This window comes from Leopardus geoffroyi, chromosome A1 (genome assembly GCF_018350155.1).
Source record: "Leopardus geoffroyi isolate Oge1 chromosome A1, O.geoffroyi_Oge1_pat1.0, whole genome shotgun sequence".
Lineage (NCBI taxonomy): Eukaryota > Metazoa > Chordata > Mammalia > Carnivora > Felidae > Leopardus > Leopardus geoffroyi.
The window spans coordinates 155,545,148-155,558,220 of NC_059326.1; the positions used below are offsets into that span (position 1 = coordinate 155,545,148).

At 35.3% G+C, this 13,073-nt stretch overlaps 1 long non-coding RNA gene and 1 pseudogene across 9 annotated transcripts in view; both read right to left on the bottom strand.

Moving 5' to 3' along the window:
* The window catches only part of LOC123608287, a 153,759-nt gene that overhangs the window by 114,790 nt on the left and 25,896 nt on the right, over positions 1-13,073 (bottom strand). For all 9 annotated transcript variants that reach the window (XR_006717174.1, XR_006717178.1, XR_006717171.1 and 6 more), the window contains 2 exons: positions 11,663-11,784; positions 10,582-10,684 (listed from right to left, as the gene is read on the bottom strand). This is a non-coding gene — a long non-coding RNA (uncharacterized LOC123608287). The remainder of the gene's footprint in view (positions 1-10,581; positions 10,685-11,662; positions 11,785-13,073) is intronic.
* LOC123608283 lies at positions 711-4,000 on the bottom strand (annotated as a pseudogene).

Consider the following 13,073-nt stretch of genomic DNA (forward strand, 5'->3'; position numbering starts at 1 on the left):
TGTTTTAGGTACTTGGACACATCAATGAACAGAACAAAACAATCAAATTACACAATAATAAATAAATGTCTTACATTCTTTTTTGTCTATCTAGAATATTTAAAAGACTGTGGTGATTTAGAACTTAAGATATTTGTATATAACAGGTTAACTTAAAAGTAAAGGAAGAGCTCAGTAATTAAACGAACAAACCATAGGGCATGATTACATGAGGTACCACAGAGAAGGAAATTACTGAAAGTATTATGAGCTTATGGGCAGCCAAAACAAAGAGGGCAAAAGTTACATACTTTTAATTATTTGGCAAAAGCTTCATACTCTATGGAAGACAGAAACCTTTATTAGCCCTAAATTACAATGAAAACTAATATGGGTCCTTCTATATTAGGGGATACCTAAATATATAGGCTGTCCCAAAAGATCCAGTAGCCTTGCTAAGTTTCCTACAAAGACAAGCAGATTCAAACAGAATCTAAATTAAGTCTGAATCCTGTTCCATCACTTACTGTTTGTACAACCACGGGGAAGTTCCTTAACCTCTCTGAACATGGGTTTCCTCATCTCTAAAACAGATCTACGATTGATGGAGTTAGAGAGAAGTTTCATAAAGTATCATGAAGTTTCATAAAGTAATTTTAAAAGAATTTTTGTTATTACTATGGCACATAATCAATAAACATAACAGCAATATAAACTGATACAGACTAGAGTTTCTGCTTCTAGATTATAAGACATGGTGCTTTATTTTTTTGTTACCATGTAATTATTTTTAATGTCCAGCATTTATAATATAAGGGCCAGAGTTTTCTTCACAACTCAAGTTTATAAATTTTCGATTGTCTTGTGAGGCGAATAGGGATACTTCTTCTTGTCTAATCTGCTTTCTGGGGAGACTTCATTCAGGTCCTCAATGGTCATCTGATCAAATGCAATTGTGTTCTTCATCTTCTCCAGCTCTTTTTCATATTCCTCAATCCTGGCCTTTGAGAGAGACAAAAACTCAGCACAACTTTTCACATCTTCTTCTTCTTCAGCATCCACCTAAATGGTATATTTATCCTCTGGCACAGGAATCTTCAGAGCATTAAACTTCTTAAAATCATCTACCTACCCAGCCTTCACCACACTGGTCTTATAGTAAGCCCCATAGAGAGCAGGTAGATTCTCAGGGAGAAGAGCCCACCTGGAGGTGAGGGTCTCATTCCAGGATGTCAGGGAGTTAACAATGGCCTTCGTGTCAGGGTATGATCTCCCCAAAACCTACTAAGTATATGGCTTTTAAAGCAAGTTTTTTCCCAGCCATCTTGAGATCCTTCACTGAACCCCATTGGCCCACCAAGACACAATGCTTTAGAAACAGTTCCACAGAACCAGTGAACTCAAATATGAAAAATTTCCAAAAGTGTTCTTAGAAATCTCTAAAAAAAAAACAGTATCAAGTATAAATTATTTAACTAAAGAGATAATTGACAATTTTAGATCTTGAGATATAAGGTTTATGTACTAAAAATTTGCATAAGGCAAATTAGTAAAGTTGGGCTTTTGTTAAATGGGTTTGTCTTTGACTGAACAACCACTTTGTCTCTTTCCTAAGCATCAACAATAATCATTATACATGAAAGTAGAGTCCATTTGTGGTTTTGAATGCCATTCTTTTGCAATACTAGCACATAGAGAGCACTCAATTAATAATTCTTAATGAGCAAATGGCTATTGGCTATTATCTCTGGAATTAATAGTTTTCACTTCAAGGCAGTTGCCTAATATGTTCTGTGGTGACAGTTTGATAGCTTGACCCCAGGCATTTTTGTGACTTGTGACATAAATACTTTTTAAAAAGGCCAACTGTGATGATTAATTTTATTCGTCAACGTGGTTATAATTTATGTAGTGCCCAATTATTTAACAAAACACTAATCTATGTGTTGCTCTTGAAAGTATTCTGTAGATGTCGCTACTATCTATAATCAGTTGACTTTAAAGAACGGGCATTATCCTCAATAATGTGGGTGGGCCTCATCTGATAAGTTGAAGACTTTAAGAAGAAAAATTGATGATCCTGGACAAGAAGGTATTTTGCCTCCAGGCTGCAGCATTATCTCCTCAGTTTCCAGCCTGCCAGCCTGCCCTGCAGATTTTAGACTTGCAGCCTGTACAAGTCTGTGAGCCACTTTCTTAAAATAAATCATAAACATATATGTGTATATGTATATGTTATATGTATCTTATCAGTTCTATTTCTCTGGGGAACCCTCAGTGATACACCAATAAAAGTGAATGATGTTTTTTTAGGCTGTAAAGTACTACATAGACATCAAAAGTAGAACATACCAAATGATACTATATATTGGCTTCAACCTTTTGTTTTATTTAAAACAAAATGTTTTTTCTTTGATATCAATCCTAGATTACAGATACCAACCAGCATCTATCACCTTTAATATTCATGGTCCCTTGAGTCTTCTTGCATAATAATAGTGATTTCTCAGAATCAAAACCATACATCATTAAATCCAATTAAAAGGAGATTCTAAAACAATTCTTTTAAAGATTATCCAACACATCAACAACACAGACAACTGAAATCATACAGAATGCATTTATACTATATCACTATTCATGTAATAAAAAAGATACCATAATTGTGTACCTCATACCTATTAATCTGTAGTTCTACCCTTTAGCATACACCTAAGGAAGATAAATAAAGACCTTATCAAATCTAGGCCCATGAAGGATTAACCAAAAATACTCAGTACTATTTATTTATTTATTTGTTTGTTTGTTTGTTTGTTTATTTATTTATAAAGATTTTATTTTTAAGTAATCTCTACACCCAATATGGGGCTCAAACTCACAACCTCAAGATCAAGAGTCACATGCTCCACTGACTCAGCCTGCCAGGTACACCCCGCCCAATGCTATTTAACAAGTCAGTTTATATCACCAAAATAGAAAATGTCACTTGTAACATAAAAACTAGAATAGGTACACCAACATAATGTTGATCTCGAGAAATGCAACATATTTAATCACATAATCTGAGACACTGGACCATGTTACAAAAGTGCACATTTTATTGTCTTGTACATTTTGTGGGATAAGGAAAGCAGAGTAAATATCAAGGATTAAAGTATAAACTGGAACACAAGTCTTTGGCAGATTTTCTTTATACTGGACATCCTGACCCCCTTTATACACTTACCAAGAAAGACAAATACCAGAAATTCCTTCTTGAATATTTTCTTTCAGTTTCCCTATAATCTCCAGATATTCCCATTCTCTCTCCCAATGATTGTCCTAATGCTAAATTGTTCAAAGGAAGCAATTAATTGAAAAGCAATCATGTTGTACATCACAAAATGGAAACAATCTAGCAATCTCTTTTATTTAATCAACATAAACAAATGATCAAAATAATTCAGTCCATTTCTGGGGCCTGAAAACATATTTTTTGTCTCCTCCTTTCCACCCCACTCTTCTTCTATTCCCAAGTCCTATGGCCAGGTCACAGCAGCAAAAGCCCACTTTATCATATACTGCTTACCTCAATCTATGTGAAGAAGTACAATGATGCTGCTAGATTCCAAATGTACAGCTATGTCAAAGTAAAAACCATCAAACCAGGCTTGAAAATGGCAGTATTCTATTGCCTCAGTGGAGCTTATGGTCATTCTACAAAATCTACTGAAGTTATAAAACACTTACAGTTTTTTCTATAATTAATAAATTGATCCTCTGTCTCTCCATTTCTAATTCCTTAATTCCAATACCCAGATGGCTTATATTGTTAAAAACATCTATGGAGGATTAATCTTTTGGTCATAATTTTTAAATGGATGCAATAATTGATTATATATATAATTCACTGCCTAATCAGAAATAAAACTGTAATCTCATAAAAGATGTTTAATAGCAATTTTAACTACTAGGCACATAATTAATGGTTAGGGTATTAAAAATTAAACTTCAAAGTGGCTAAAGCATAAATTTAAAAACTTTAGACAATTTCAAAGAAAACAAAACATTAAAATAAAAAGTGCATAATTGTGTTTCTAAAAGTATGTGTAATAATACATTGCTATTCTACATTTTCATATAAATTAATAGTAGATAGATATCATTCACCAAAAAAATTTTGTAAAATATTTTTAAAGACAGTGGAATAGCAATAAAACATTTTTTAAATAACTGAATAGCAATAAAACCATTTTTAGTTATAAAGAAATCTTACATATAAAAGAGAGCAAAGAAAGTAAGTTAAAGGCAATGGAACGCTGCAACACTAATTACTCTGTTTTTATATAAGGGAAAATATGGCAGCACGATTCGGTGATTGTTATACATGCAAAGCTTCCACTAATGTTGATGATGTCGTCCTCATAAGAAATACACAACTACCTTACCATATGTAATTTTTTTTTTATTAGTAAGGGGATCCATAACAACACCGTTACATAATTGGGGCCCTACATTCCCAAGCCTGACAATTGTCAATGAACAAACCTCACTAAGGCAATGACTGAATTTTGTGCAAGATTCTCAAATTCTAAATATATCACATTAAGGAACACCCATTTTATTTTCAATTGCTTGAGTGGATGGGATTAAAGCAAATGCAGTTGTACTATAGGAATTTTCTGCCACTCAACTGCCAGTGAAGTAATGCATGAAGAATTCTTATTAAGTCAAAAGAGAAGAGAATGCATTTGAAAGCATAATTTACCCCCTTGATTAAGTTTTACGAATGGAAAGATTCAAGATTCAAGGCACTATAGACCCTTTTCCCAACTCAAAAAGAGACCCTTTTTATTAATAACCATTAAAATGCTCCACATTTTAAAGTATGCAACATCATGGCCTCATTACAAATTAGGTATTTAGGGAAAACTGCATTTCCTTCAAAGGAAAATGTTAACAACATACAATTCCTTCATCATGCATTTTTAAATACTAAGGAAAGTTATGCAACTGTTTTCACAACCAAGGCTCAGGCAACTGCCCAAGAAGCCTATAGAACTGATATCAATAGGAGTTTTATGCCTGATGGAAAACCAGTCTACAGATTTTTTTAATCTGAAAAATAATGTCATCACTGTGAATTCCACTTTGGAATACAAAAGCAAGGATTACACTATGTTGTTAAAATGTTAACAACTGCATTTCATTCTTTGAAAAGGCTATATAATTTTCCTAAAATAAAGAGTTGATTGTATCTCTTATTACTGTTACAAGAATTTGATATATCACAAGGTTTAAGAGTTACAGCATGTGCCAACTATCAACCAGAAAAAAACGAACCTGATTCATAATTCACTTTGAAATGTCTAGTTAGTCAATCAAGTGATTTGTAATCATGAAGACTGCCAGAAATGTAGTGAATAATGAGCTACAGTAAAATCCCTGGATTTTTTTTAGTATTCTTTTTCATTATGTGACTTTTGTTGCCATTTTTGATCACTGTTCCTCAGCAGCACACATATTTACTTACAAGTTTTTGACTATTAAATAGGTTAAAGGATATACAAGTTGAATGACCAGAGTATTTAATGTCTTCCCACAAAATTAAAAGTCTTACTGTTTGGGGTGCCTGGGTGGCTCAGTCAGTTAAGTGTCCGACTCTTGGTTTCAGCTCAGGTCATGATCTCACGGCTCATGGGATCGAGCTTTGTTTCAGGCTCTTCACTGTCAGCATGGAGCCTGCTTCAGATTCTCTCTCTCCTACTCTCTCTGTCCCTCCCCCACACACTCTCTCTCACTAAATAAATAAACGTTTTTTAAAAAGTCTTACTGTTTATAGCTTGAGCAAAGAAAATTACATTCCATCCAACTCCCTTCACGCACACCTCATTTTATTTATTTAGTGAATATGCTGTTTCAGCATAGCAAATTTTAATTCAGTACATTTTCATAAGTTGTTTCTATATAGCCTAAAACAAATAAAATCACTTAACATAATATAGTTAATATCAGAAGCCATAAGCTTCCTTTTACTATCTTCATTGTATAACATTCCCTTAGTTAAAACTAATGTAAGCTGATGGCCAAAGAACATTTGACCTCTAACTAATATAATCTTATTAAATTATAAATAAACAAAATATAAATCAACCCAAAGTTCAGCATATAACTAAAAAGGTAATATGATAAATTAGTGTTTTTCTAAATGTAAAACTACTAACCTATGTTAGAATCTGTCATCCTGATAATACTGGCCATCATAACCATTTTAATCAGGATTGCATGACATAAGAATTACAGTTTTAAAGCAAATAGAACTTTAGGGGTGCCTAGACAATGGCTCAGTCGGTTAAGTGTCCAACTCTTGATTCTGGCTCAGGTCATGATCTCACAGTTGGTGAGACGGAGCTCTGTACTGAGAGCACTAAGACCACTTGGGATTCTCTCTCTCTCTCTCTCTGTCTCTCTCTCTCTGCCGTTCCCCCACTTGTGCGCTCGCTCACGCTCTCTCTCTCAAAATAAATAAACATTTTTAAAAAAAACCTCTGGGGGCGCCTGGGTGGCGCAGTCGGTTAAGCGTCCGACTTCAGCCAGGTCACGATCTCGCGGTCCGTGGGTTCGAGCCCCGCGTCGGGCTCTGGACTGATGGCTCAGAGCCTGGAGCCTGTTTCCGATTCTGTGTCTCCCTCTCTCTCTGCCCCTCCCCCGTTCATGCTCTGTCTCTCTCTGTCCCAAAAATAAATAAACGTTGAAAAAAAAAAAAAAAAAAACCTCTGAAGCAAATGAAACTTTATTTTTTTAATGTTTATTTATTTTTTGAGAGAGACACACAGAATGTGAGCATGGGAGAGGTACAGAGAGGGAGATACAGAATCTGAAGCAGGCTCCAGGCTCTGAGCTGTCAGCACACAGCCCGACAAGGGGCTCAAACTCACAAATGGTGAGATCATGACCTGAGCCGAAGTCAGACACTTAATCGACTGAGCCACCCAGGCATCCCATGAAACTTTAAATGTGATAAGAAATAGGTTCATTCTTTCACTTATTTTTCATCATTTTCAAACAGAAGGATCCTTTTCCAACTTTAGACTGATCATTATACCGAAGCACATGTGGATCTCCTTAAGGGAATTAATAGAGTCCTTAAGTCAAGATGTATTACACTTATTATTAAAATATATTATTTCAGAAAAAATTCAACTATTGAAATTTTATGGGTAAATTTCCAATAAGTGGTTAGTTGTTCAAGATAACAAAATTGCAGACATACACTATACTGCCTCAAGGAAGCTAGTATGACTATGGTGAGACTTCAGGAACAATACTGTTTATAACACTGAATATCCCAGAAAAGTATAGTAGCACTCCACCTTGGAATTCATTTTATCACCATATCACACCAACTGTGAGGAAAATCTTTTCTTTCCTTGTAGGTTACCCATCTGTTTAATTCATTCACTTAACAAATGCTTATTAAGCATCTATATGTACCAGGAATTGTGCTAAACCCTGGGGATATAAAAATGAATTAAACACATAGCCTTTGCGCTTGCCATTAAGATATGTAACAGTCTAGGGGCGCCTGAGTAGTTCAGTTGATTAAGCTTCTGACGCTTGATTTTGGCTGAGGTCATGATGTCATGGTTCTGGAGTTTGGAGCTCTGTGCTGACAGTGCAGAGCCTGCTTGGGATTCTCTCTCTCTATCTCCCTCTCTCTGCCCTTCCCCTGCTTGTGCTCTCTGTCTCTCTGTCTCTGTCTCCGTCTCTCTCTCTCTCTCCAGACAGATAAATAAATCAATAAATAATCCTTAAAAAAGAAAGAAATCTATAGTCTAGAGAGATATAATAAGTGCAATAAAATATAAAGGTACATAAATATAAAATATAAGGTTCTCGGTTTAACTGAGGTAGACATGTAAGGAGTATACATGACATGGGGGAGTAAGGAAGAGGGCTGCCGGAGGCAAGCTTGAGACAACATGGAATGGACCACTAACAGAAAACCTTGTATGTATGCTAAAGAGAACACAATCTGTACCTTAAAATCCGTCAATGGTTTCTCTTGTTTGTGGAGGGAAAAATCATGGGATCATAGGTTTCCAGAATGTCTATTCAATTTATGTAATATGGCTTTCCTCAACAATGGTCACACTAACATTTCATATTGCATTATACACCTGTTAGAGAACTAATATCACCATTTTAGCCTATCTGCTTTATATCAACATGTAAATAATCTCCCAGAACAAGGATCTCCAGCTCTAGCAAACTTGCAAATTAAACAACAATTTTACTACCTGAAGAGCGGGGCAGACACTAAAGTTATAGCAAGTTTTCCAAGAAAGCATTATCAAGAATCCATACACGTGATAACATGCACGCAGCATACACACAACATGAAGTGTCCACAATATACTGGCAGACTGTCCAACGTTGTGTCTACATAAAGTCACAAAAGCAAATGTTTCAGCCAGATACATTTTGGTGTACCTCAGTCAGTCATACAAAATCACTGTGAACTGACCAGACTGTGCCTCAAAAGTGAAACAGCGCATTCTCAAGTTGCGTTAAGTAAACCTTTCAAGCAGCTTAACACAGCACTTATAAATAGGAGCTCTGGGCAGAAGTTCTGAGGCCACATAGTTCAGGACTGAAATCCTTGGTAATTCACTGACCTTACGCAAATTATTGAATTCTGGATCTAAGTTTTCTCGTCTATAAACCTGAGATAATTATTCCTACCCCACATAACTGTTGTAAAAATATAATAAAATATAAAAAGCACTTAGAGTGGAACAAATTACATCAGTTTTAATAACAATTATATAATTATAATTATTAATTATTCAAAAAGTAGTATCACATCACTACACCTACAATAGAAATTATTCTAGTAAAGACAAACTCAAGTTTATACACTAAATAAGTTTAACTTCCACTATAATGTTAAAGAAATTTCCAAGGGCTAATCCAACTGAAAATGTATGAGCTAGGCCTAATGAGAAAACAATAATACTGAGACAATCATCTTAAAATAATGCTTTCAAGAAATGAGACTTTTGAAAACGCAATGAGTTATACTTAATAACTACTTATAAGGCATGGGAAGGGAAAGCCCAATCTTCCTACAAAAATATTGAGTGCCTTTTTGAGGAAAAGAAAACTATGCAATCAAACCTTTTCTCCAAATATAGTGCCATGTTATTCCTTTTTATATTCTGTGGCCTTTTACAAGCCATTTAGTATAGATGATAAGGCTGGTTATAATCATGGAACATCATGTACCTGTAAAGATCCTCTCCCTACAAAGAGACCTGTTTTTTGAAGTCAGTACGCTTCGGTCCTACCAGTCTTTGACTTGGGATTTGTTTATATCCCAAAAGAAGAAAAATTAAAAGGGAACAGTGACAACAAAAAAGATAGAATAGTACTAAAGCAGAACTGTAAAAGAAAATTTACTCTGACAACCTGACATTGGTGATGATTCAAGTGAAAACAACTTGAGTAAAGAGGGCCGAAGCAACATCGGTAACTGTTATCAAGTTACTTACATACAATGTTACACACATGCAGACACACACACCAACATCATGGTTAGGAAGGGTTAGGTCAAATCACAAATGTAATTCGTAAAGTGAAGTAATGATTAATGAATACGCATTAAATAATAATGACCTGAATTACAGATTGCTATTAGATACACTACTACCCCTTGTAATAATATTAAACATATATGGTCATCCACTGTATATCTAGGAAAGAAAGCCTGTGGCAAGCATCAACAATGGCTACTAGTTGAAAGACCAAATAATGTATTTGAAAACAGACGAGAATCTTTACATTGATACTGCAGTTATCTGAAATTTCCTGAAATTAGTAATATATTTTATTTTTTATATAAATTTTTTAATGTTTATTTATTCTTAAGAGAGCAGAAAGAGACAGAGCATGAGTTGGGGGAGGGCCAGAGAGAGAGGAAGACACAAAATCCAAAGCAGCCTCCAGGCTCCAAGCTGTCAGCACAGAGCCCAATGCGGGGCTCAAACCCACAAACCACAAGATCTTGACCTAAGCCGAAGTTGGATGCTTAACCAACTGAGCCACCCAGGCGCCCCTGAAATCAGTAATATATTTTAAAATAAATAAGTAACATATGTGATTCTGTTCTAGCCAATATTCATTCAAATAAAAGTCAAGAATTATAAGTTAGCTAGCATGTGTTATATGGAAATAAGAATGGAGGTGAGAAAGAGTACTCAAATTGGGGCACCTGGCTGGCTCACTTGGGAGCATGTGACTCTTGATCTTGAGGTCAAGTTCAAGCCCCACACTGGATATAGAGATTATCCTTAAAAATAAATAAACTTTAAAAAATAAAAGAAAGAAAAGAAAGAGTACCCCTACTACTTTTAGGTATATTCATAAACACCAAACTGTCACTTCCACCCCTTTTCATTGTCAGGTTGATTTCTGTGTGAATCTTCACTACACTCTAGCAATAAAGCATGATGGTTTAACATCCCATAAAACAAAGTTTAAACCAAACTATCGCTTGATAATGCTGAAAACATCAAATAACACTAGTGTGATCTTTCCTGTGTGAAGATGACACTGACTCACCTTCAACAGAGATGAGCTTCAAGTTGTTTTTCCCCAAGGGAGATGAACTCGCTGATCTGGCCAATTCTCTTGCCAAAGCTCCCTGGTGAACAACAGCTTATATCTGCAAGATGAGTGTTACCAGTGGTCACAGAAAATAACAAAATAAAATTATTAACATAGAAATGAAACCTATGCCTTGGTCCCAAGCCACTATGTTTTAATGAACTAAAAACAAAGTCAGAGAAATATATATATTTTATAATACTTACATACAAAATTGTACATGTATTTACTCTCATTCATTTTATTCGATCTTTCCCTGACCTAAAAATACAGTCAAAGGCTGACCTCTATTCCTGAGTAAAAATGTTCTCAGCTGTCTTACCTAAAACAAAGATTGCTTCTGACATGTAAAATCAAAAGTGTATAATGAAAATGCTCAAAACATGAAAGCATGCCAACTTTACATCCCTCATCACCAGTAGCAATAACTGAGGAAATTACAGAATATTTTTGTTAATGTTAGCAACATTTTCAATAGCATTAAATTCAGTATGACTACAGCCAAAATTACTGTGACATTTCCTAAAATCCTGAAAAATACTTCCATTTTTTATGAAGAAAAAATACTTTCATTACTAGCTATAGTGTTTATTCATGTTAAAACAGAAGTTTGTAATTAAATATTCCTGATATGGAATTTTATTAGTTACCAGAAGAATCTCCTTCATAAGAGTTAAGAAGTTGGTTCAACATTACCTGAAGACATAGTTTTTAAGTATAAGTAAAGTTGATGTTATGTGCTTCTTTATTATTGAAAGGAATAAAAATTAGATTAGCATCTGTTAATAATCAATAAGGAGCTACTTACAACTAGATACAATTCAAACAAAAACAATGCTAAGCATCTACAATGAGCAAGGCACTCACTATTTGGGGTTTCTGTGAACAGGTATAAGAATAACAAAGCATAATACACAACCTCAAAGAAATCACAATATCAGTATTATTAAAACATTCCACTTCCAGTTCTACATGACTGTTTGCAATAACAAACAGCGAGAATATAAAGGGTGAAATAGAAAGCACAGCATCATACCAGAGAATGGTAGCTACCATAGGGATGAGGCTCTTGGGCTCCTCTTGCAAGTGGATATAAGGAAATCTCGATAGAAACGTTGAGAACATCTGCTACAACCTGTGATGCAGGCCCAATGCCACCTGTAACCAAATAAACTTTGTTAATTTAAAGTCACTATACAACCGTTTCCACTCACAATTCTATTTCAGTGGGTCGGTCCCCTTAACCAGTCTTCACTGTATTTCTTACCATGATTCCCCACCAACTCACCAAAACTGGAAGTTCTCCACTAGGCTGCAAACTCTTAAAGTTCTCCTTCATTATATTTTTTTTTTCATTTTTTTACCATTTATTCATTTTTGAGAGATGGAGAGAAACAGAGCGTCAGTGGGGGAGGGGCAGAAAGAGAGGGAGACACAGATCTGAAGCAGGCTCCAGGCTCTGAGCTATCAACACAGAGCCCGATGCAGGGCTCAAACTCATGAACTGTGAAATCATGACCTGAGCCAAGGTCGGACACCCAACTCAATGAGCCACCCAGGTGCCCCTAAAGTTCTCCTTCACTTTAGTTTCCCATTTCCACAATGCCCAGCAGAATACCTCACAAACTGTAAATGCCTAATAATTGCTTGATAACTTGAAATGAACTAGTCATCTTATTCCCTTATCAAAATACCACTTATTCTTGCTATAGTTCTATTCCTGGCAAGACAGTATTAGATGAAAACACAAGATTGTTTACTTATTCAGCAAACATTTTGCTCAAACACCTACTAGGTACAATGCTAAGTGCTATATATACTAACATAACTAGCACATGACCCTTGCTCTTAAGTAATTCAGTCTAGTAAAAAAGATAAAGATGGTAGACTCTGAAAACTATAAAAACACTGATTAAAGAAATTAAAGATGATGGGGTGGCTCAGTTGGTTAAGCGCCTGACTCTTGATCTCAGTTCAGGTCATGATCTCATGGTTCGTAAGTTCAAGCCCTGAGTCGGGCTCTGCGCTGACAGTGCAGAGCTTGCTTGGGATTCTCTCTCTCCCCTCTCTCTCTCTGCCCCCAACCCACTTGCTCTCTCTCAAAATAAATAAACTTTAAAAAAATTAATAAAAAAAAAGAAATTGGAGATGACACAAGAAATGGAAAGACAATCCATGCTCACGGATTGGAAGAACAAATATTGTTAAAATGTCTATACTACCCAAAGCAATCTACACATTTAATGCAGCCACCAAAATACCAACAGCATTTTTTCACAGAGCTACAACAAACAATCCTGAAATTTGTATGGAACCACAAAAGACCCAAATAGCCAAAGCAATCTTGAAAAAGAAAAAGCAAAGTTGGAACCATCACAATTCCAGACTTCAAGGTATATTACAAAGCTTTAATCATCAAGACTGTATGGTACTGGCATAAAAACAGA